Source organism: Chrysemys picta, chromosome 1 (assembly GCF_011386835.1).
Source record: "Chrysemys picta bellii isolate R12L10 chromosome 1, ASM1138683v2, whole genome shotgun sequence".
In the NCBI taxonomy this organism is placed as follows: domain Eukaryota; kingdom Metazoa; phylum Chordata; order Testudines; family Emydidae; genus Chrysemys; species Chrysemys picta.
Genome location: NC_088791.1, coordinates 193,296,436 through 193,321,577, shown reverse-complemented (window position 1 = coordinate 193,321,577; position 25,142 = coordinate 193,296,436). Strand labels below are relative to the sequence as shown.

Here is a 25,142-nt window from a genome sequence, read left to right as displayed (position 1 = left end):
TATTGAGTGGTTCAGCAATTCACCTCTTGGACTAGGTTCTTGTGCTCCATTTAGGACTAAATCAAGAATTGCCTGTCCCCTTGTGGGCTCCAGAACCACCTGCTCCAAGAAGCAGTAATTTATGGGGGTCTAGAAATTTTCTGTCTGCATCCCATTACAACATGGGAATAGTTGAAATTCCCCATTATTATTGGGTTTTCTGTTTTAAGCCTCTAATCTCCCTGAGCATTTCACAATCACCATCCTAATGGTCAGTAGTATATTCCTACCTCTATACTCTTTGTTGAGGCATGGAATTTCTATCCATAGAAATTCTATGGCACAGTAAAAATCTTAAATGAATCAAACTATGTTTGACTCTATGCTTTCTTTCACACATATTGCCATGCCCCCACCAGTGTGACCTACTTTGTCAGTCCTATGTACTTTGTATCCTGGCATTACTGTGTCCCACTGATCATCATCATCCCACCAAATTACTGTGAGGCCCATAATATCAGTACCCTCATATTTAATACCAGGCGCTCAAGTTCACTCAGGTTAGTATTTAGACTTTTAGCATTTGTATCCAAGCACCTGTAAAATTTGTCTGCCTTCATGTGATATAATTGAATAGGTCTCTTTTGTTGCACTGTTTCTCTTCAGTTCCTACCTATGCTTTGTCAACTTTGAACCGGTCCTCTTTACTAGGATATAAAGTAGCCCCTTTAATAAATCCTCCTCTCATGGAGGTCTCTGTCCAAAGCATGTGCTTCTCTGCACCTGTTGGCTTTCCCTCAGCCCGTAGTTTAAGAACTCCTCTAGGACCTTTTCAATTTTACATGCCACCAATCTGGTCCCAACTTTCTTGTACAAGCTCTTCCTTTCCCAAAAGTTTATCTAGTTTCTAATAAACCTAAAACCCTCCTGCCAACACCACCATGGTCTCATCCATACATTAAGACCCTGCAATTCTACTTAACTGGCCCTGCACATCGAACTGGAAGCATTTCAGAGAATGCTACAATGGAGAGCCTGGACTTCAATCTCCTAGGTCACTGGTACCTACATGTACCATGATCACCAGCTCCTCCTCAGCATGGCACATAAAAGTCTGTCTAGATGTCTCAACCAGCACCCAGCAGGTATTTTATGACATGGTCCTCCCAGTCATGACAAACCCAGCTATCTCTATGCATACCTATGCAGTTAAGGGCAGGTTTATCTCTGGTCTTGAGGAAAAGGTGCAAGGACATACGCAGCAGTTTACATCTCAGAAAGATACAAAAGGGAGCCATGCCGGTGTAGAGCACACACAGATTGAATGTCCCAGTACAGTTGGAAATACCTACAAGAATGATCCAGATACAAAAGAACAAGCTGAAATTGGAGAGGAGACAGAGATGGAAAAGGAAGGAGACACAGGAATGTGGAGTGAGAGAAGAATAGATACTGTAGGAAGAACAAGTACAGAGTTGTTTAGTCTGGATACCCTTGACATCACAGAGAAGATAAAACACACAGCCCACTTTTTAAACACCACATTCAGAAGCTGCTCTACATCTAAACTATTTAAAAACCTAAGCAATGACCCGTGAGAAGACGGACGAAGTTTGGATTGCTTGTTGTCATAGCAGAGTGAGTTGGTACAGGGTAAGGGAGAGGGAGAACCAAGAGCAGGCATTGATCTTTCGCTGGAACGTGGCAAGTGAGCTCTCCCGGCTATGTGAATTGCACTGCTGACCTGCACCAGGCTTCTGAAAAGGGGGCTTCTTGGTTTGGGATTTGGATTAAGCTGCCTGATTGGCAATGGGAGGGAAAAATGGAAGCACAATGGAAGCCAAAAGAGAGAGGAATGAATTTAGGAATAAAGTGAATAATAGATTTGCTGAATGAAGCCTGGCTACTTGGGGTCTCCCCATCACCATATCCCACATTCCCTTCACCCACAAAGTGTTATAGGTTAAAAAGTGGATGCAAATTATTGGCTATACTTGAGAAGGCTTTCTGCATTTCTGTCTAAATGTAATGCAATAACTTTTGAATGCTGCATCAGATCAATTGCAAGATTTCAGGGAATGTTCTAGATACCAATGTACAGAACCCTATTAACTTAGGGGAAGTCAGAAAAATCAAAGTGGGGGAAAAACAGGGGAGACACAAAGCCTGTCAGCTCTTTCACACAGCCACAGCTCATTTATGGCACCCAGCATAAAACCCCCTCTCAGCCCTGTTCATCCTCCCAACAGATTAACCTATTGATACCGTGTGACTTATCTCCCAGACAATAAGAATAAAAGAGGGGAGTTGCAGGGAGCCCCTGAAAAAGTGGGGGATTAGAGGATGGCACACAGGATGCTTGTGGGGGCAGAAATGGAGGAATGCAAGGGCCCCTGATGGCTGAGTGCACTCAGCCAACAAACTACAACATGCATGATCTTAGTTGTAGGTTCTTCATGATTTTTTTTAATTTAAATTAGCTCATGGGAAGCCTTCCAGTTATTTTGTCTGCAAAACCACTGCAAGAAAAGCCCACTGTCAAGCACAAAGCCAAAGGCTAGCCCCCACCCCCCCCAAAAAAAAACCACCCACCCAAAAAACCCTATTTTATTTGCCATCATTTTTCTTTCAAATTGTAGGAACAAATTACTTGTCAGAATCTTTAAGGGCCAAATCCTGCTCCTAGTGAAGTAATAACAAAACTCCCTTTGAATTTAGTGCAACTAGGATTAGGCCCTGAGTCTAATATGGGTCCAAGAATGAGTCGGTCATAAATTACACCTAACAGTAAATTCAAATAATATTTTCCATTGATGAGTAATAGACAGGAAATGTGAAATGTCATTACAAGGCTGGTTAACCATCTGGTCAAAGCTCCTGTATGAACAGTGCAGATGAACTGTATTGAAATATTTAAGAAACATTATCTGAAGCTATTTAGCCTCTCCAGAGACCTATAATTCATGCATGGCAGGATGGTAATAATGTCCAATTATTCTGGAAACAACTAAACAAGTCACTTTAAAATTATCTCATTTGCAGTGGATCCAAAGCTAATTGTTTTTTTAAAGTATCCATCATTCATTCCAGGTAACACAACCAAATAAACTTATCAATCTCTGAGGAACTGCCCATAAATCAAACGCCAGGGTGAGAAGTTGGCAATTTTTCATTATTCCAGGAGTAATATTTTAAAGCTGACATGCTGACAGGGTGGTCTAGATCTATGAAATTATCACATCTGTGATGACCGACCAACCAACCTTCATGCAATAGTCACAGCTTGCTCATTATCTGTTTAATAACATTTCCTTGGTTGTTTTACAAGAAATTTCTTATCCTGACTGATTTTATTTAGCAGAGTTGTAGCTGAAATAAAGGCTTGGCAGCATTAAAAATATATTGCTAATATTCCATATGGAACAAGGCCTGGCATTGCAGCTATTTATCTTCATTAGCTCCAATCCTTCACAATAACCGTGAGCTACATCTCCTGAACACAAGTAGAAATTCAGCCTCTCATTTTCTTCCAGGGCCCAAGCTAACTCCCATCCAAATAAAATGGAGATACTTCAATGAATGTTGAATCAAGATCTAAACTTGGGGGTCTCTCCTCTACTGCAATGGATTTTGGTTGATTCTGTTACATGATAAAATGCCAGCACAATAGAAGAATAGCTGCCCAGCCCCCTGCAACTTTATTCTTGGAATATATCCTCTATAAATTTTTTAAACCTCAACAAGAAGCCGAGGTCTAGAACCAAATCGACTTTCATCCAGGATCTCAGACCTTTTCATAGGTTTTTTGGACCTGTCCAGCTATTTCAAGAAGCCAGACCACGATGGAAAAAAGTGGGAAGACTAAACAATTGTGTCTTATAAACAGTCTATTTCCCCCCCCATCCTCTTACCTGATCCTTCTATGAGAAGGACTTGCAAGAAAGGGAAATTTGTGTCAGGATTTGTAAGAACAACATTAACATGTTAGACGTTAAAGTGGGATTGTGTTCATGTTCTCCTTCTCATAAAAGGATCACGTAAGAGGAAATGGGGAGAGGGAGGAGGGAAAGTGGACAAAAGTGGGGACATTAAATTTTTAAGGCTGGTTATCTGGGTTTATAATAGATGACAAAGTGAGTACAAGTCAGTGTGATGCTGTTGCCACAAAAGCAAATGTCATATGGGGATGTATTAACAAGGGGTGCCGCATGTAAGGTATAGGAGGTAGCTGTTCTGCTCTACTCAGCACTAGAGATGCCTCAGGTGGAGTACTGTATCCAGTTGTGAGTGCCACCAGCGGGGGTCCCAGGGCCCACGCCACCCAGCACCCGCGGCCTCCCCAGCCAGGAGCGGCGCCAGGGTTTTCGCCGCCCTAGGCGGCAGCGCTCCTCCTCTGAGCATTTGGCGGTGGGGGTCCTTCCGCTCCGCATCTTCGGGGCACTAGAGTGAGTGAAGGACCCACTGCCGAATTTCTGCCGAAGACCCGGAGCGGAAGGACCCTCCGCCACCGAATTTCTGCCCCCCAAATCCTGCTGCCCTAGGCGACCGCCTAGTGGAAGCTCTGGCCCTGTCCCCAGCCCAAGTTTTAATCAGGGGTATATAGTAAAAGTCATGGACAGATCACAGGCCATGAATTTTTGTTTACTGCCCGTGACCTGTCCATGACTTTTACTAAAAATACACATGACTAAAATGTAGCCTTAATTATAGATGAAAAACAAAAGTAAAGTCTCCATGATGAGAATTCATGTCGTTTTCTAGTCTTCCCTGACTATCTTCATTGATCTCTATGAAGAAGAGTGGCGCAAATTCGACACGTTTAAAAAAAAAAAAAAAAAAAAAAAAAAAAAGAAAGGTATAGTACAAAGGGGGGGGAAGAAAAAAAAATGTTACTTCATAGCTAGAGACCCCAATTCTGCCGGAACTGGTGCTTTTCACTATATTCCAATTATTTTTGTTCTAGGTCTCCTAAATCCATGTGTCACCTAAGTGAAGGGTTATCTGCCAACCAACTCAAATGTACCCTATTCATTAATACATTTAAAAAACACTTAAATACTAAAGACTGCTGTCACCAAAATCCCTGCCGATAACAGGACATTGTCACAGGGTTGTCTGGATAGCCTCACTCAATTCTCAGTAAGTTTTGTGCAAAAATTACCTGGTAATCCCAATTTGTCCTTGTAAGATTTCTGTGTCTATCATACTTAATGACGGAGGACAAGGGAGAGAATTTGAGCCAAATCATGGCACATAGCTTGATTTTGAGTCTGTTCTAATCAACTACTCTGCTTCAAGGAATCTTGATTTAAAGACAAGTTTTGTGGCCAACATCTAATTTTTGTACAGAAGAGAAGGTTACTCACCTTGCAGTAACTGAGGTTCTTCGAGATGTGTCCCCCTGTGGGTGCTCCACTCCAGGTGATGGTGCGTCCCGGCACCGTTGATCGGAGATCTTTGGTAGCAGTGCCTGGTCGGGACGCACATGCTCAGCTGCTGTCTCATGGCATCATTAGAGTCTGCCTGAACGCGCGCATCCCCTCAGTTCCTTCTCTATCATAGAGATATCAGAATAGTACTCCAAAGAAGAGGGGAGGAGGGTGGGTAGTGGAGCACCCACAGGGGGACACATCTTTAAGAACCTCAGTTACTGCAAGGTGAGTAACCTTCTCTTCTTCTTCTTCGAGTGCTGTCCCTGTGGATGCTCCACTCCAGGTGAATGTGAAGCAGTACCCACTATGGTTGGTGGGACTTTGGAGTTGCGGCAGTGACAACTGTAGACAGTACTGTGTGGCCTACTATGGTGTCTGCCATCGTATCCTGTGTGATAGCATGATGTTTGGCAAATGTGTGGTCAGATGTCCATGTGGCCACCTTGCAGATGTCAGTAATAGGTACGTTATGGAGGAAGGGAACGGATGTTGACATCGCCCAAGTAGAATGAGTTCTGAAGCCCTCGGGTGGTTGGGGATTCTGAGTTTGGTAACAGGAGCTCATGCAGTCAGAGATCCACTTGGAAAGTCATTGCTTAGAGATGGCTGCCCCCTTCGATCTCTCGGTAGTGGAGACAAATAACCGAGGGGATTTACGAAATGGTTTAGTCGTGTCTAGATAAAAGGCGATTGCCCGGCTGACGTCGAGGGTACGTAGTGCCGCTTCTTGCCGAGTCTTATGAGGTTTGGGATAGAATGCAGGTAAGTATATTGGCTAGGAATCGGTTGTGGGGGAGTGAGGCTCTGGAGTCGAATTGAGCTCCAATTAATTCAATTTGCTGTGTGGGTGTCAGGGTGGATTTTTGGAAGGTCTGACTTAAAGTCTGCTCTCCTATCCTCTGGTAGGTAAAAATCAAAGAGCGTATTGTAATTGTTGAAGTCGTAGCTTGCAAGTAGGGCAGAATAGTTTGTGATTCTGAATTGCAGAGTGGAGGAGGTATAGACCTTGCGGCCCAAGAGGTCAAGGCATTTGAGGTCCTTGTCTTGTGGGGTGGGCTGGTATTGTGGCTGTTTCGTCCTGTGTGTCGCTGCATCCACTACAAGAGAATTCAGTTGTGGATGAGAAAATAAGAAGTCTACGTCCTTAGCAGGAACATAATATTTACGTTCAGCCTTTTTGCAAGTTGGTGGGATAGAAGCGGACACCCTCTGGCAGGCCCCAGCCGCTTCTAGGAGTGCTTCATTTATGGGGAACGTGATCTTTGAGGGTGCAGAGGGTTGGAAGATTGTGAGGAGTCTGTGTTGTGACTCCTGGACCTTGTCGAAAGGGATGTACTGGCTGAGTGCCACCCTTTTGAAAAGTTCCTGGAATTGTTTAAAGTTGTCCACATTTTGTGGCGGCGGAGGCATGAGGGCTCCGTCTGGAGCTGATGGAGAGTTAGGAGTCGGTGAATCAGGGTATGGTTCATAGCCCACCTCTTCGGGGGGAAGGGGGGTTCAGGCACTCTAGATATAGACGGAGCTGGAGATAAAGGTGTAGAACAAGCTTGTGGTCTGGTGGAAGAGTCACGAGGACGAGTGGCAGCAGGAGCCGGCCAAGGGTACCACTGAGGCCAAGGCATAGGATAAGAGAAGTGAGGTCCCACCCACAGGGGGACAAAGTAGGGAAGCTGAGGCTGGTGCTTGTGAGCCATGTCCTGAGATATAAATGGTTCTGGTGGAGGAGGAGAGATAGGTGGGGAGAACTCTGCCTGCTGCTGCATATCGGGCTCGCTGTCAGTGAAGATAGCCAGGTCAGGTGGGGAGAGCAGCTGGTCAACCAGTGAGTGCTGTGTGTCAAGAAGCGGAGAGTCAGGCTTAGGGGCCACTGAGATGTCTGGATTTAAAAATTGCTGCTGCTCCCTGGGCTGTGATTCTGCTGAGTGGGATACGTGATCAAAGCACGTATTGACTTCTGCTTTGCTTTCATAAGTGCTGTGGGCCCTTTGTAGGTGCCCTGCGGAAGGTCTGCTCCTGCTGCTGGAGTGATAGGCAGTTCTTGTCGGCACCAGGGTAAAATGCGCTGTTGGCACCGGGTCTATTTTTGGTGCCAAGGAGACCTTCCCGTTACGGGAAGCTGGGTCTATGCCTCTGCGCTCCGCGGAAGCCAGGGCTGAGGTGCTGGGAAGGTCGGAGGCACCTGCCTGCGGTGCTGTCAGCACTGAGGGCAAGGATCTTGCAGGAGACCCTTTACCCTTTTAAAAGTCTCTGCATGGAGACAGTTGGGCTTCTTGCCTCTTCGCCTGAGAGGGTGAAGCTGTGCTCCTAACTGGTTCCAACCTGGCCAGGGAGTGTGAGAGAGGGTTTTCTATTGTCTGCCTCCATAGGCGGCTGTAGGGATTTTTCCATCAGGAGCATTTTCAGCTGCAGGTCTCTGTCACAATGAGCCCTGGTTTTCAGGCTGGTACAATGGACACACTTGGCAGGGACACGTGTCTCGCTGAGGCACTTCACACAGTGTGAGTGTCCGTTGGACCGTAGCATAGGCTCCTGACAGGAGTCACATTTCTTAACTCCTGAAGACCCTGGCATTATTGCACTAGGAATGCCTAGGTAGAGTGTCTCAATGGGAGACAAACTTGAGGAAAAGAAAAAAAGTGTTTTTTTTTTTAAACTAGTTAACTGTTCTAAAAGAAGAGAGATAACTGGGATATTTCTAACTATTTCTGTGTCTTTGTATTTATTTCCTTCAGTGACCAGGGAAGAGGATCAGCACTGCCCCGAGTCCCGTCTTCAGCGGAGGATGGTTGAGAAGGAACTGAGGGGGGATGCGGGACACGCACACTCAGGTGGACTAACAATGCCGCGAGACAGCAGCTGAGCGCGTGCATCCCGACCAGGCACTGCTACTGAAGATCTCCGATCAATGGCGCCGGGACGCATTGTCACCTGGAGTGGAACACCCACAGGGACAGCACTCGAAGAAGAACTATAGATTTAATGTTTATAATATGGTCCTTGTAAAAGGAAGGACCCTGACCAGCTGGTGAAGGTTCCGACGGTACCAACATTTAGTACAGCCACGTAAATTGAGACTAAATTATTACCAAAAAGAGTAAAAATAATAAAGTTCAAGGAGTAGGGTTACACTAGATGCTTTCTATAAGCGGACAGGTATTTGGTTAGTATGGAAAGCCATCTCACAGCTGGTTGCATGAAGCACAATGTTTAGAAGTGGAAATTAGAGATGGAGATTAAGATCACAACAAAACAGGCTTGATTTCATTACGTAACATGAAGATTATTGCTTATACTTTTATCCAGGATTTACTATTGACACTGAAAATACATTGGCATCTTGGGTGTCTTGTTCCCACTAGCATAGATCCATCCCACTCTCAGCTGTCGGTTCACTCCACAGAATCTTGAACATGAAGTAGCAGCTGACCAGCAGCAAGGAGCTATGCAGGAGCCACTTTGCTTGTTTATTCAGCAATAGACTGTGTCCATGCTCTTTCATCTTGTCCTCAGTAACCAGTTAGCCTAGATGACAAATCTCTTGCCTGGAAATGTCAGCCCAGGTAACTCATCTGTAGCCACCAACTTCAGACATTACTGAATTGATTACAGTACGATTCCCCTGGTGATGGGGGTGGAGATTCTCCAGTTTGTTTTGTGAAAAGGTGTTCTGCTAGCAAAGACATCACTACCACATTTTACATTTGTTAAACATCCCTGAAAAGTAATCCCACAGAAAATTCATATTTGCTACAAAAACTATTCACCGCTGGAACTTATGCATGGTTTTGGTTCTAAGCTTTTTACCATACATCTTTATCATTCCAAGTACTAGAACCTACAATCAGGACTCACACATGCACTCATCTGAACAATATTGCCTAATTGGTCAGATGTGTTATGGGGATTGCCAACTCCCATCATGATATTGGCTGCTGCTGGAGGTAGTATGCTGGATTGATGGACCAGTGACGGCAATTCATGGGATCTTATTTTATCCAAATTCCTATCTATAAACCTGTGAAAAGGCAAAAGTGATCTTAAAAACATTTAACTGCTTTGCCTACTACTTCTCCCCTCTTTTCCTTCTATGTTGGCTCAAGGCAATTCCCACTGAAAGCAATGGGAGTGTTTTCATTGACTGTAATGGGAGTTGGATCAGACTTCAAATGACTGTTAATACAGCATCACTCCAAAGTCTGTAGTGTATCCGAAAGCTTGTCACAGCTTTCTGACCATACAATTCTCTTTAATCTGGGCTGCACACACTTTTCCTGCATGTTCTTTGAAGTTGGGGGTGGTTTGGGGAGAAGTTGGCTTTACAGAAAAGTCACTGTTTCAGACATTCTGATCAGAGCCAAGTTTTTTAAATCTTTGATACTTTGCTCCTATCAGGAAGGAATTTTTCTTTAAAATGACAGATTTCTCATAAAGCCTGGCTCCCACCCCCAAGCTGCCGCTATGATGAAAGCTGCAGCAGGCTTTGGAGAGTTACCTTATTCTACAACCCCCATTTAGGGGAAAATCCCTGAATACAGCCTGTAGCTCAAATAAATGAGCTGTGAGTTCTGGGAAATAGACTTGGGACTGAGAAACAAAGTCTTCCAACTTGCAGCAGCCATGTTGGAGCCACTGCACAGCTGCTTCTGTAGATACTTCAACAAGAAATTAACCAAGACTGACAATTTGACCCCCCCCCTTTACATAAGGCATCAAGAGTCAAGCAGATTGACCCCTCCCACAGAAGAGTTTTGACAGCCGACAGGAGGCAGCAGAAAACTGACATTCATCTCCCTGTGGTTTCTAAGCTGCACGCCATAAAAAGGATTTGGAGCACACAGAACTGGCTTGAGAGGGTCACCCTACGTTTACTAACCCAGGGGACCCAGTGGCAAGGACATAGCTAGTCTCAGAGACACTGAATGGAAGGCTCCTCCACACCACTCTCCTGGTCCCTATTCTTCCTCCTTCCCCCTCACCCAGCAGCACAATGTTCCCTCAAGACCAGCACTGCTACTGATCAAGTCTCAGCAGAAGCCACAGGAGGGGCGGGGGGACTTGGCAAGAATTCATGTTACAGAAGCTCAGCTGCCGCTCAGCTCCACTCCCTCCACCCACACCACAAAGGGACAGTGCTGCAAGAGCAATGTTTCCTGCCTCCAAGTGGGAAGGTGTTACACCCACATACAGAGCTGGAGCAAAAGCTGGGAGGAAGGGGGATGGAATGCAGAAAACTTCCAAGTCATTTTTGTTCAGCAGGTTCAGAAGAACCATTTTTCATCTACTCAATTGGTGGAAGTGTGGACGGAAAGGGCTAGTTTTCAAAACGTTTCTACATTCCTCCTGCTGAAGAAAGGGGGAGAAGAAAACAAACTGGCCGAAATCTTCCCCTCCCCTCATGTGTTACAAAAACTTGCATTTTAAGATAAATCCAGCATTGTTATAGTCATGTAGGTCCCAGGATATTAGAGAGTCAGGGTGTGTGACGTTGGTCCAGTAAAAGATATTACCTCACCCACCTTGTGTCTCTGGATTTTTTTTTTTTTAATTAAAAATGTTGAGTGTTTTGAGCAACCCCTTCTCATATAGGACTTCAACCCCCCACACATGTGGATATCACAAGCCAGCTCAGCAGTCAAAGAACTTGGGTCAACCAATTGTTGTAGTAATGTTATAAAATACATTAAAATTCTTAACCCTTTATTGTATTGTTTTAGTAACAATTCACCACACGTACCTAGTACAGGGTTCCAAACTATACCCCTGAAAATTGTTCATCATCACTGATAATGCTGTTGAACAAGTCAACAATACGCTAAGGAATTTGTATTATAGGAAAAGAAAAAAGAGCATTTAACATGTTAATAAATGTAATAAAAATAGGTTCATTCATTTAAGAAGACGACCAAAAAAGGATATTTTTTCTATATCCCTAAAGTCTTTCCATTTATTTAATTGCAGGTCCTTGGATTTATTAGTGACTTATTCAACAGCTGCTTACAGAGAAAGTTTTTTTTTTTTTTTTTTTTTTTTTGCCAGTATGCTTGGAGCACAGAGGGAAGGAAAGAACTGGAAGAGGATTTAACTTCTCAAGCAATTTTCACTTGAAGCAATTAACAATGGCCAAGACTATTCAGCTGGGGTAAATCAGTATAGCTCTATTGAAGCCAACACAGCAACGCTCATTTACACAAGCTGAAGATCTAGCCCAGTATAACGTGCAATTTGAACTTCAGTGAGTTCAGCTGCTTTACAACTGGGCACAGTTTAAGATTTCTACATTCAGTTTCATACACACAAGCTTGAGATAAGCCCCAGGTGAAAACCCCTGAAATGAATACAGACTTTCAGATATTCCTGAATTAATGGCAGTCATGGCTAACAATAAGAAGTTAAGGCAATATGCAAAACATCCTAGGGACACATTCTCCATATTCAAGAGAATGAAAAATTTGTACCATAATCAGGACCATAAGCATACAAGGGACAAGAGGCAGAGAGAGGAATAAGACACGGAGAATGGATGGAGATTTGGTCATGAAGTATTAGTAAATCATTTGCCATATTGACCTGAGATCATATTCATTTATTTTAAGCAAATCGATCCAGATTGGTGGGCAAAACAAAAAACTACATCTTGCAGAAAATTAAAATTAAAGAGAGCAACACTTAGCAACTAGCCAAGCACATTAGGAGAGGCTGTGTTACCCCATTGGGATGGGGTCTGCTCCATATCTCACCTCTTCTCTACTGGTGGTCTTCAGTATGCTCTGCAGGTGTTTCTTCCATTTTCTTGTAAGGATATTTTTCAGAGCAGCTAGTTTCCATGCATATCCCCTTCACTCTACTGATACACACTGCACTGTGTTGTACTTTGGATTGAATAGGGAAAGATCTTTTTCAGGCTGCATACCTATGGCGCATATTAAAGGACTGGTGAACCCACTCAGAAAAATGTCCCCTCTCTTTTTTTGTCCACGTAGACCAGAACCCCTACTGAACCTTTGAGAGAGTTCTTGCACTTGTTCACTTTGTTAGTTGACTTATTTTCCTGTGGTTCTACAATGCCAAACTCTTTCCAGCCAATCCAGCAGAAAGACGTACCAGTCATCTCACAACAAAGCCTCTTCTAACAACAGCTCTAAAGGTGTGGATAAAGTTTGCATGTGTATGTAAGCTTTGGGTTTGCCTCAGAGAGAAACACGTTTTTGAGCTTCACCCACTGCTACTGCACCTGTTCCTGTGCCGCCACTCCCCAAGAGCTTTGCCAAAAGATCTTCATTGAGGCATCTGATGAAATGTGGAATGTTACATGGTCATGGTGGGGGGAGTGAGGGGGCAAAGTGACAGATTTCAACCCAAGGTCAATTCATGACAAGTCAATTGTGCTTGGGGCTGGAATTTAGTCATGTTTGCCATGTTAAACCTGAACATCTGAGGGGTTGCAAGTGCTTTGGAAGATAGGATTAAAATTCAAAATGATCTGGACAAACGGTATGAAGTAAATAGGATGAAATTCAATAAGGACAAATGCAAAGCACTCCCCTTAGGAAGGAACAATCAGTTGCACACATACAAAATGGGAAATGACTGCCGAGGACAGAGTACTGCAGAAAGGGATCTAGTGGTCATAGTGGATCACAAGCAAAATAAGTGTCAACAGTGTAATGCTGTTGCAAAAAAAGCAAACATCATTCTGGGACGTATTAGCAGGAGTTTTGTAAGCAAGACATGAGAAGTAATTCTTCCGCTCTACTCTGCGCTGATTAGGCTTTAAGTGGAGTATGGTGCCCAGAACTGGACACAACATTTCAGGAAAGATGTGGACAAATTGGAGAAATCCAGAGAAGAGCAACAAAAATGATTAAAAGTCTAGAAAACATGACCTATGTGGAAAGATTGAAAAAATTGGGTTTGTTTAGTCTGGAGAACAGAAGACAGAAGGGCCATGATAACAGTTTTCAAGTACATAAAAGGTTGTTACAAGGAGGGAGAAAAATTGTTGTTCTTAAACTCGGAGAATAGGACAAGAAGCAATGAACTTAAATTGAAGCAAGGGTGGTTTAGGTTGGCTATTAAGAAAAAACTTCCTAACGGTCAGAGTGATTAAGAACTGAAATAAATTGCCTAGGGAGGTTGTGGAATCTCCATCATTGTGGATTTTTAAGAGCAGGTTGGACAAACACCTGTCAGGGATTGTCTATACTTAGTCCTGCCTTGAGTGCAGGGGACTGGACTAGATAACCTCTCGAGGTCCCTTCCAGTCCTAGGATTCTATCTCAGAACAGATGAAAGTTTGCCCTGGTTCACATAAACATCAGTTCTCTCATCTGATGGATAGATCTGCTCACCTGTCTTGCTTCTCTCCTAGACCTCAATAATTAACTGTGACCATAAGTGTACCGTAAGCATCCTGTACCTACCACTTCAGGGACAAGCAAAGACGATGCCCATTCCTTAAAAGTTTATAATCTAATGTAGATTTCCATGTCTGGGTCTACGAGAAGCCATGACAAGGCTAGGGATGACAATACTGAAGGGAGAAAGAAGGCAGGACTAGTTTTTTTTTTTTTAATAATAACACCGTGCAGTTAATTGTTGCTTGTGATGCACACATCTTAAGGGTTTCATAATTCAAAAAAATAAAAATATACTATTTTTATGAGAGGAAGACTAGGGTTTATAGGCCTCAAAAAGAAATGAGTTTTAAGGAGATACTCAATAAATTATTCTTCCCCAATTCCCCATATCCTGTAGCAGACAATAAATTGTACGTCTTCAGAGGTGGTTGATCTTATTTCTCAGCTCCTTCCTCCAGCAGTAACTTTTCAATTTTGCATCAACAGAATTATAGAAGTTAGAGACTGAAGGGACTGGCTAGGTCATCCTCTGCCAATCCAGAATTGTTCCCTACAGTGTCCTAGCTAGTGGTCTGTCTAGTCCACTATTTGATGAGTCAAGCAATGGGACTTGCAGCCCTCCCTTTGGGACACTATTCTACAGTCCAATAAGAACATGGTTAGGAAAGTTTTCCTAATATATGATGCAATGATGAGATCAAGAGGGTGGAGACCCAACTCTTCCTAATAAAAGCTGTTTTCCCTTCTGCATTTTGCCTCTTTACTGTTCACTGTAAAGCAGATTAAGGAACATAAATTAGCGTGCATCCCTTGAGCTCTAAGTATTTCCTACATATCATTAAAAAAAGAAAACTGTCCAGACATCTGACTGATTTCTTAAAAGCTATGTTTTAGAGAGGTTTTGAGTAAAGTTTTGGATGTACCCACACCATTTGGAGAAGGACTAAAACCTCAGTATTTTCTCCTACTTCCGGGCCTACCATGGTTTGTTGAATCTGGATTCTTTTATTTAAACACACACACACACACACACACACACACACACCCTGCCCGGGTTAGTCATGTTCTTAGCAAGACATGATCCCTTGGAACAGTATATAATGAACACATTTTCCCAGGCTGCCAAGAGGTAGGTATGTAGTACCAGTGGGATTTAAAAAAGAAGTTAGGAATGTCACAGCAAGACACTATGCAATTGAGATGGGCCCAAAAAGCACTGGATTAGAGAAGCTCCTAATGCTGTAGGGGGCGGCGGGGTGGGGAGGCGGGGGGAGAGAAAGGGGGTAGGAGAGGATTCTGAACCGACAGCTGGCTCCCCTCTTTTAAAGTGGCATGAAACAAAAATACCAGGCCCAGGTACCCTTGAACTTCAGTAGACATGTGCAAAAACAAGATCAAAACTTCAAAAAAATGGCTCTCAGAGAGCAGGATGTTAGAGGCACGTAGATCTTTATTTTGCACATGCTGCCAACTCCAAAGATATTTTAATATTCTCCTAAATTGAAGGAGACTGGATAAGTTTGTGAGAGGGCCTTTAAGTTAATAATACAAAAAGAATAGCATGCAAAACGGAAATGCATTGCTGGTTCAGGAAAACTGCATCAGGAACTTCAAGGATTTCCTCAACAGTGTGCACATATTCTTTAAAGGTCAGTGCATATCAATGAAATTCACTGCATAGAAGGTCATCACTGAATGTTCACTCCCTGTTCTCAGGTCCTGCTGGATTCCAAGAGGAAAGTACATGCAATAGCTTCTGAAATTCCCTTCAGTCTTCTGAGAACTCTACAGTGACGCAGTCCCTGATTTGATTTCAGCACTTCTCAACGTGTTTAGTTCTGCAGCCCAAAAGAAAGACCTCTGACGGTTCCCCGAGACTTTAGGGAAGCATGCAAAGAGGGAACATTTGTGTGGGAAAGGCAGGGAGGCGAGATCATGAGGATCTCTTAAAAAAAATGGTCCACAGAAGGAAAATATAGGGACAGAACGGAAACTAACAGATCATACTGACATCTAGTGGATACTTACAGAACTACTTGATTGTAACCAAGTTGCAGGCAACAAAACAATGTAAGAGGATATCTAAAAATGTTTCACCATAGCCTCGTTTCCTATTCTGATTACTGCCAAAGGCACAACATTTGGTTTTCAAAGCACATGTTTAACATTGAGTGAATTTAGGCTTCATTATCTCCTTTTATAGGTTCATCCCCAGGGGACAACTGAAGGTCCTGTTACTGGTTCACTTTGTTCCATGAAAGGGTGGGCCTTGTTTAAACAACTCATTGTTTACTCAACTCTACTCTTCAAAATCTGATAATTGATAAGTTTTTATCATCATAATAATTCAGCCATAGATCTCAACGCTCTTCACACAGGAAGGAAGTATTCCCATTGTACAGATGTGGAAGCAGAGGCATATAGAGCTGAAGCAACTTGCCTGAAGTCACCCAGCAGACCAGTGGCAGAGGCAGAAATAGTTTGGGTGGGAGCGTATTGCTGATTGGATATGGAGCCTTTTCCATCTCTAGGAGACTGGTTCAAATTCAGGTCAGACTTGCATTGGTCATAAATGTTCATAACACTTGGGGATTCCAAGAGTCCTCTCCCACAATCTGGGTCACACTGGCCCCCTCCCATGGAAAGGCTTGGTAGCACATGTGGGAGAAGAGGAAGTCTTTATGCAGGACACCTTGGAGATTACAGCTGCATGGTTCCACTAAAGAGAAAGAGGGTTTAACTAACCATATAAGAGTCAACAGCACACACTGCAAGCTAGGAGGATTCTTAGGAGTCCAGGATTATCTATGTGAAGCTCTGTGCCTCATTAGTTAGGGGCCTTCCTCCACAGCTATGACCAGTGCTTGGGCCTCCAGGGAAAATGGAGGGGCTACATAGAAGAGATCACATATGCCCAGGTTGTATTATCTTTTCTTGCAGACTCTCCATGGGATCAGAAGAAGGAAAGAGGTATTCCTTCCCAGCTTTAACTGTCTCCACCTCCTCCCCTGTACAAATCCCAGCTCCCCCAACAAGTTTTGAATGGGGGGAGTGGGGAGACTGTGCCCTGAAGATTCCACACTTCTGCCTGGAACGGGGAAGGAATATGGACAAGGGCAAATAGATCCTATCATGTTGAAATTTAGCAGTCACATTGAAAGGAAAGTTAATTAAGACAACAGCCCACCTGTGATGGAGTTCACCTCCTCTCTGGATACCATTAAATCATCCTCTCAGGGATTACTTACCTCTGGTGCTCATCAAAATACTTAGACTAAAGCTTTTGAATGGATGAGACTGTGCTGAAGAGCAGATATTTTCAAGATGTTTTCCAGTGGGAAAACCCCAGCGGGATCCTCTCCACAAGAGCTCTCAATCCTGCCCATCAGGTTACACAAAATAAACACTTTGTTTGAATATATTCTCAGGAAGAAAGGTTTCTAGATTATATTCTTAATGCAAGTTTTCTTCCCAGTGGGGCCTGCCTCCCTCCCTCAAGGGTTAGGAGAAAGCAGCACAGACACCCTTGTTACAAGAGGTGCCATCTCAGGCAAAGAGGGAAAAGATTGTGGGAGTCTCTTGTTACATTATTGGCATCACAGTCAAACCTTCTTGCCCATCCCCAACTCATCTCACCTTGGTTACTATAATCTCTTCCTTTCTGGCTTTGTCAACACCTGTGTTACTCTCCTCAAATCACCACAACTTTATCACCACGTTACCCCCCTGAACAGCTATATTAGCCACACTTTTGTGCACTGCCTCATCCCCACACATCAAATTTAAGCTTCCTGGGCCAGTTACTCAGTTGGGTAAATAGGCAAAGCTCCACTTAAGGAAAGAAGTCACACCATTTTACAGGAGTGGAGGATCTGCCCCTTAATTTCACCTTCAAAGTTTTCTGAAACTCTGCCTATTGCCAGCTGTAGGCCTTGTCCTCTGTTCTGTCATCCAGTGACTCCTAGTAGCATAAGCTTAATGTCTAATCCTCTTCCTTGAGGGTCTATTTAACACAGTGGATCAGCTCCCCAACTGGTGTCAATGGAGCTATGCTGAGTTTTACATCACAAGAGATATGCTATTTTATGGCAGCTGACACATGGTGTCTATCCTCCTACACCGTGTACCATTGACCTCTACTACTCAGGTCATCTTATCCTTTAGCACTCAGAGCTCACCAGGAGTTATCCTTACAACTACTTTTCAGGGATCTATGAGATTGGTGCTATGCCCCAGCTTTTATACAGTTTCTTGGAGGAAGCCCTTCAGTGTGGCTGATGTCCAAGGAGTCCCCTCTTCCTTCAGGAGCCTCTTTGCCTCCGAGATCTCTACCTAGCAAGTCCAATTGAGACAGACAAGTAGAGATTTGTATGCTCTGCCAGGACTAATGCACCCCAGCAAGTATTTGCAGTGACACCAAATAGCCTTTTCAAAACAGAGAAGGGTTTATTAGTCAACTGGAATAGAGCATTGGAAGACCTTAGGTTAACAGAGAAATAAAGGTTAACACACAGACCATTCTGGCCAAGCCAGCACAATTTGCTAGCCAAGCTGTAGTGAACTCCATTTCTAACTTTGTTGTTATTATTAATTATTATTATTTGTTAGTCTCTAAGGTGCCACAAGTACTCCTCGTCTCTATGACCTCCTTAGTCAGTCCCAGGAGGAAGCAGCCAGCCTTCTCAAGAACTAGAAGCCCACATTTTACCCTCTTTCCGTCATGTCACAGTCCTCTGTTCTCAAGCTAGGATCTCTACTCAGCTTCCCACTTAAGTAGTGGGGGGGGGGGGAGTGGAGTGGTTACCTGCTCCAGCCCTGACAGGGTAGATGCAGCCCTGGGAGAGGGCTCGGGGCTAGGAGAAAGAGCCCAAGCTGAGTGGGGAAGTTGCTACATCTGGGCCACGCCCCAATCAGGGCAGCTGGGCCTTATAAGAAGGCCAGGGCAGCCAGAAGCAGAGCAGAGCTTCTCCTCTAGCTGTGGAGGGAGACTGACTTGGTTGCAGGGGAGTGAGAGGGTACCTGGGAGTGAAGCAGGGCTGGGGAAGAGCCAGAGGAACAGGGGAGCTCCAGCCTGGTGACTCCCCAGGCTGCAGGGCCTGGTCCCAGGTCCATAGAGGTACTGGCTGATAGAAGAAGGCAGCAGGTCAAACCCCCTTGCCTGTGATGAGTGGCTTTTATACTGCAGTCTGCCCCAGTGAGTGGGCTAGGTGAGGAGAGGGTAGTGGGTGCGGGTTCCCTGGGGAAGAGAGGCCCACAGAGATTGCTGGGGTATTGCCAAGGGGCAGCACCCCAGAGAAAACAGGCACTGGTGTCTGGGGAGGGGACACGGGGCCCAGTTGTGGCGGATCACCGACCTGCAGAGGGCACTCTGGGCTGGAAATTGAGCTAGTTCCTTGAGAGACCAGCAGGAGGCGCTGCAGGGATGAGTCTGCACGCTTACAGGGGGGAACCTCCTTTCTCTTGGAGAAGGTTTCCTAGGAGTCAGTGTGTGGTCACTGGGGCTTTTCCATTGTCTCTTTGGGATTCTGCATTGATAGAGGTAGCTCTCAGCATGGTCCAGCTGGTTCCTTAACAACCCTACTCACTGTGGCCCAGACAGCAAGGCGACACCCCTCCTTATATCCTGTGCTCTTCTCCGCCCCCGCAAGCATATTTAACAGTGCAAAGTGCTGAGGGAAACTGAGGCATACACAGCATTCATAAAAATATTACCGACAATTCCCCCCCTTCCTCAAACTGCTACACTGACATTTTGTAATTAGGTCTGGTCAAGTCTTCTTTGGGTGATTAGCTCAAATACATTAAGGATCACACTCTTAATAAGAGTGACAGTTGAGTTTCACCATTGAAACTCATGATATGGCAACTATACAGCCAAGATGGATCCAAAAGAACAGACATGTAGTACAATAGAAGGGAACACAGCTAGAGCAAAAGCACTTCAAAGACATTTATTTAGGCCCCTGCATACATCCTCCTCGGGTGGAATTTCCACACAACCACTCAAATATTTACCCAGCTCTTCCCACTGAAAGCAGTAAAATCGTGGGCTTGTCTACACTACCGCCAGGGCCGGCTCCAGGGTTTTGGCCGCCCCAAGCAGCCAAAAAAAAAAAAAAAAGCCGCGATCGCGATCTCCGGCGGCATTTCGGCGGGAGGTCCTTTGCTCCCAGCGGGAGTGAGGGACCGTCCGCCGAATTGCCGCCGAATACCTGGACTTGCCGCCCCTCGCCGGAGCGGCCGCCCCAAGCACCTGGTTGTCAGGCTGGTGCCTGGAGCCGGCCCTGACTACCGCTTAAACTGATGTAACTTACTTTGCTCAAGGGTGTGAAAAAGCCACCCTCCCCCACCGAGCCATGCAAGTTACTGCAACCTAAGCGAGAGATACGAGTTTCAGCAAACCTAAGCACTGTCCACACCAGGCAAAGTCGGTGGGAGACAGTCTCCTGCCAACATAGCTTCTGCCTCTCACTGAGGTGGAGTAATTGTTGACCAGAGAGCGCTCTCCCGTTGGCACAGCACATCAGATGCACTACCGCGGCACAGTTGTGCTGATATAGCATAGACTAGCCCTTTTACCCTTGACTTAAATGGGAGCAGAGTTAGGGCAGCACAGATTTTTGAAAATGGAAGGGGTGGGATTTTCCAAAAAAGTCCATGTGTTGTGGTTTAGGATATATGATTTTTTACCAAAAAAAAATCAGTGGACATCATGTAGCTAAAGCTAACTGCAAGGCTTTGAAACCAACAATGCCCTGATGATAGGCCTGCCACCTGTCCAGGTTTTCCCAGGGATCATCCTTTTTTGAGGTAGCTGTCCTGGGAAGTCTATAAGCATTCTCAGTACACACATTCATATACACCTCTACCCTGATATAATGTGACCCGATACAACACGAATTCTGATATAACGTGGTAAAGCAGCGCTCCGGGGGGGGCGGGGGCGCGCACTCCGGTGGATCAAAGTAAGTTCGATACAACGCGGTTTCACCTATAACATGGTATGAGTTTTTGGCTCCCTAGGACAGTGTTGTATCGGGGTAGAGGTGTATAAACAAGCCATAGAGCTCACAGGGTTAAGGAAATAAACAGCTAAAGCAAGAGAACAGGTTCCAGACTTACCGCAGACTAAACTGCAGAATGCTACTCCCCCTACTGTCTGCAAATAGCAGTTGAATGTACACAAGTAGCACTAAGAGTAATGAAAGCTTGAGGGTGGAGGCATTTGGATACACAAGGTCAAAAAGGTACATCCTACAAAGTTTTAGAAAGGCAGCAACAGCACTTCACAATTTAAACACCCAACAAAAACAAAACAAAACAAAAAAAATCATGGGATTTGTACAACTCCCATTAAAGCTGAAATTAGTGATCACTCCTACATCGAGATGAAAGCCAAGCTATCGGAGATACTCAAATATGCTAAGTCTTGCTTTGCAGTATTACTGCATATTTGCACATTTACAGACCGATTTTTTCAGAGTACAACTTCAAATTGCATCATGCCAGAGCCTGGCCTGCCTACCTGGGAGTTAGATGTGACCCTGCTTAGGTACTGGAGGGGTGCAGGGAATTTTAAACAGCATAAGCAATCACCATTTGAAAGCCTGAAGAGCAGGGCCAGCTCCAGGCACCAGCCGACCAAGCACGTGCTTAGAAGGGGCAGCCAATGTTGGGGTGGCGGGGGGCACTCGCAGTGTTTTTTTGTTTTGTTTCGGTCGGGCAGCGCAGGGGGTGTTTCGGCGGCGCTTGGGGGTTGGGGCGGCCCGGCGCTCGGGGCGCTGGTGGTGGGGGGGGGAGGAGGGTGTTTCAGCGGGGCAGCACTCTTCTTTTTTGTCTGGGGCGGCAAAAATGTTAGAGCTGGCCCTGCTGAAGAGTAAGGAAAATAATCACATGTTCTGTTTACACTATAAATGTACATTGGTATAACTACACTGGTCAGTGGTGTGAAAAACCCACACCCCTGAGCAACATAGCTATTCCAATCTTAGCCCCCTGAATCAATAGTGCTATGTTGATGGGAGAGCTTCTCCTGTTGACATAGCTACTGCCTCTCAGGAAGGTGGCTTCACTATGCTGATGGGAGAAGTTCTTCTGGTGACATAGTAACATCTGCACAGTAGATCTGCCCAAAGTCATGTGCTTTTTTGCCAAGCCCCACTCCCTCCTGCCCATAAACAAGAAGCCAGTTTGTAATATAGCCCAAAGCCTATTGATCATCTGGAGAATTCCTTGAGTTCTGAAGGCAGGTGTTACAGGTTCCGCACTTCTGGTGACTTGGGACTGAACTTCCCTTATGTCATTTTTTACTATTATCACTGTTTCGCGATGAGGGTGAGGTTCTCCCTTCCCCAGGCAATGCTGAAGTTGGTTTTGCACAGGGAACTCTGTGAGAATTAAAGAAGTGAAATTAATCCTCCTAACTCACAAGAAGGCTGCAGAACTGTAGCACAACCTTCCTGCAGTTGCTATGCTAGCCAGTGAACTGGAGTAGGGACTCCTGCCCCTCCAAACTCCCTGTGCAAGGCTTTAGGCCACTGGATCTGCATAAGTGAAGTGGTGATCCAGTAACTCAACCCCCCATCCCATTTTCGCTGGTCTTTGCCACTTCAGTCTATTCAGACTTGGTACAGAACACCTCCTCCATAGTGTGTACTGCTCAGCTCATGCCCTGTATTCATGCAGCAATGCACCACCTATAGTCTTTAGGGAGGCATGTACAGGCTCCCTCCAGTTGGAGGAATTCCATCCTTCCTGCCCAGATTAAATCCTAAATCACAATATGAGATGCTTGTTTAAGAAAGTCAGTGTAAGTGAAGTACTAGAGAGCAATAGTGTATATTGCATCAAGGGATAGGCAAAGCGTTTTACATGATAAATGAAAGCAGTAAAATTTCACACGACAGATGCTGGATGGAGAATTAAGTTGGCCTCAATATTGACATTCTGTTTCCATACAAAGAACAAAAAGCACATGATCTCTCTGAGTGATTTCACAGTCAGGCACACAAGAAAGCACAAAGGTTAAGTCTCCATGAGAGAGTACAATGAGTCTTTCGTTTGACCAGGCTGCAGCTTCTTTTGAAAAGAAACTCTTGAATTTTACACCTATAAAGTTCTTGATTCTTTGACAAGGGCAGTACATAACAAATGAATCACAGCTGTGTACACCACAATATAATTGAAATAATGTGTAGGTTCAACAACATGGCGGCAGTCGCATCCTAGGATATTAGCTCATTCCTCACTTCATAGATACACCCTACATATTGCTTTCCCCATACATTAATACAGCAAAGTGAGCTTCAGATACATTCTGCTGTTTTATAAAAGAAATTTGTTTTACTTACCCATTATGATCCTTGTTGTCTCTTACACTCAATCTTTGTGATTGTCTTAGTGAGGTCACTTACTAGGAGTCTCTAGATGGGATCCAGTCACACCACGCAGGGTGCAGGGTCTGAAGCAGCACAGGCAATGCAGGTCCTTGGAAATGTTTGCTGGATGTAGGAGTTAATTTGTATTCCAGTTGCTCCAGAGTAGTTTTAGGCTATTTTTAAAAGTGAGAGTGTTGCTAGCTAGTCTTTACAACTCAGACAAGGCTATTTCATTTCCCTCTCTTTAAAGGAGGCCAGATAAGCGTGGTAGAAGCCCACCGTATGGTCTGGTTTAGCTGTTCATGTCCCTGAAACACTCAAGAGATGCTAAAATCAAAGACAAGTCTCAGCTACCTCATGTTTCTCCACCAAGAACAAATAGTAAACCTGATTCAAACGGCCTCTTGAGCCATCACTATACCTAGAAAAATCTTTTGACCCCACTGCAAAGAGACTGGATCACCCTTCACCAGAAGAAGGCACATCTGAGACAGGAGCACAGACCAGCTCTCAGTTTATATCAGCCTTTGTTTTCCAGGGGGAGGGAAATAAGGCCAGTAACCAGCCTCTCACCCTTATCCCCAGGTTCTCTTTTCAGAGGTAAAAAACAAACATAAAACCTCTCTTTTTTTTTTCTTTCACAGACTAAATAAAGGATCACTTTTGCCCCTTCCTTGGTTATTTCCTGTGCTACTCACAACATACACAAAACCAGACTTCCTCTCACACAAAAAAAGGGAAACCTGCCTTACCTTTTGCTTTATTTTCCTGATTAGCCACAGCTGGAGATTCTTCAGTCCAGTTTGGCAGCTTCTACAGGTGGGACTCATTATCTTCTCTGGCTTTAGCTGCCACCATTAACCCTTTCCTGTCCTGGAGATGTGTGAGGCATACACATTCCATTATAACAAGTTATTAACATTTGAATTGCACATAGCTGCAGGCCATTCATGGGGTTAGGAAAGAGGTCTGTGCAAAATAGTCACAACAAAATGTGAGGTTTCTGCATTTTGTTTTAATTTTGCAAAATTTGGCTCAACTTTTTGAAAAAACTCAATTTGTGAGTAGCTTTACTCATACAAGTAGTCCCAATGGAACTACTCACATGGTTAAAGTTACTTGAGGGCCTATATGGGTTTGCAAGATCAGGGCCTTCCATAGAAGAATCAAATCTATTATGCACTTTCATATAATTCTTTTATTTCTGTCATTGTTATTGTCAGAAAAAATCTTAACTCTGCATTTCTTGACTTTTAGGGGCTTAAAAATAATTTCAGCATAGCCTTTGTGATTTAATATATTTGCAGCTCCCATTGGGACCATTCTGAATTTGTCAAAAGATATGACATATAGATAATTAATTTGTGCAAAAGAAAAGGCAGGCCTTAAATCTCTTCCTCTTGGAAAGCAAACTGAAGTGTGTGCTCACCGAGTTTTTTCTTGTAGTCCTTCTGATAAGGAGGAAGGTGATTCGTAAAAGACCTCATTGTATAAGAGTATCCATTTGTGGTGTTTGATGACATTAGTTCAAACCCAGCCTCCAGGTTTTAAACATTCCTGAGCAGGTTGTCTAATGAGCACTACTGTACTTCAACTTGCAAGTATATCCAAACTGTTAAGAGCTGCATGTAAATAACTGCACATGAGACTCCTTTTGCAATAAACAACAAAGAAGTTTTCATTGGTCATACAAAAGGCAGGAACTACACCATGTATTCTTGAGCACCAAATGCTCGTACCTTCTCTATTAGCTATTTAATTTACATATACACCTCTACCCCGATATAATGCGACCCGATATCAGGCCCGGCTCCAGGCACCAGCCCACCAAGCATGTGCTTGGGGTGGCACCTGGAGGGGGGCGGCGCAGCACGGCGCTCCGGCCCGAGAGCGGGGCCATGACTGGGCTCGCCGCCCTCCCCACGGCGCTCCGGCCACCAGGGAGAGCGGAGCCGCGGCGGGCTTGCTGCCCTCCCCCTGGCGCTCTGGCTGCTGAG

General features: G+C 44.5%; 1 long non-coding RNA gene across 1 annotated transcript in view; it reads right to left on the bottom strand.

Moving 5' to 3' along the window:
• The window catches only part of LOC135983925 (uncharacterized), a 92,263-nt gene extending 68,135 nt beyond the window's left edge, over positions 1-24,128 (bottom strand). The window contains exon 1 of the long non-coding RNA XR_010601784.1: positions 23,119-24,128. This is a non-coding gene — a long non-coding RNA (uncharacterized LOC135983925). The remainder of the gene's footprint in view (positions 1-23,118) is intronic.
• Positions 24,129-25,142: the final 1,014 nt, after the last annotated feature.